General features: G+C 38.9%; 1 protein-coding gene across 1 annotated transcript in view; it reads right to left on the bottom strand.

Moving 5' to 3' along the window:
- The window catches only part of LOC119591342 (RING-box protein 1A), a gene marked incomplete at its 3' end in the record, with an annotated part of 62,994 nt that overhangs the window by 55,095 nt on the left and 7,673 nt on the right, over positions 1 to 226 (bottom strand).

The following is a 226-nucleotide window of genomic DNA, read 5'->3' as shown; positions in this document are numbered from 1 at the left end:
TGTCTGATCACCATTTCTCCCCTAACTAGTGTGGTCCTTTTGTATAAATTGAATGCTGATCAAGCATAAATGCATCTGGCAATTGGTTATCAGCAAAGGCACTGCAATAAGTATTACATTTTAATATTCTACAACTTTTAAATGCACTCCCTCTTCATCAAGCTTCTACCCACAGACATCCAACAGATCCTTACAGTGTCAGAGCTTCTGTTGGAGCAAATAGCTC

This window comes from Penaeus monodon, chromosome 28, assembly GCF_015228065.2.
Source record: "Penaeus monodon isolate SGIC_2016 chromosome 28, NSTDA_Pmon_1, whole genome shotgun sequence".
In the NCBI taxonomy this organism is placed as follows: Eukaryota; Metazoa; Arthropoda; class Malacostraca; order Decapoda; family Penaeidae; genus Penaeus; species Penaeus monodon.
Note: the sequence above shows the minus strand (reverse complement) of the source record. Positions and strands in the feature narration are given on the sequence as shown.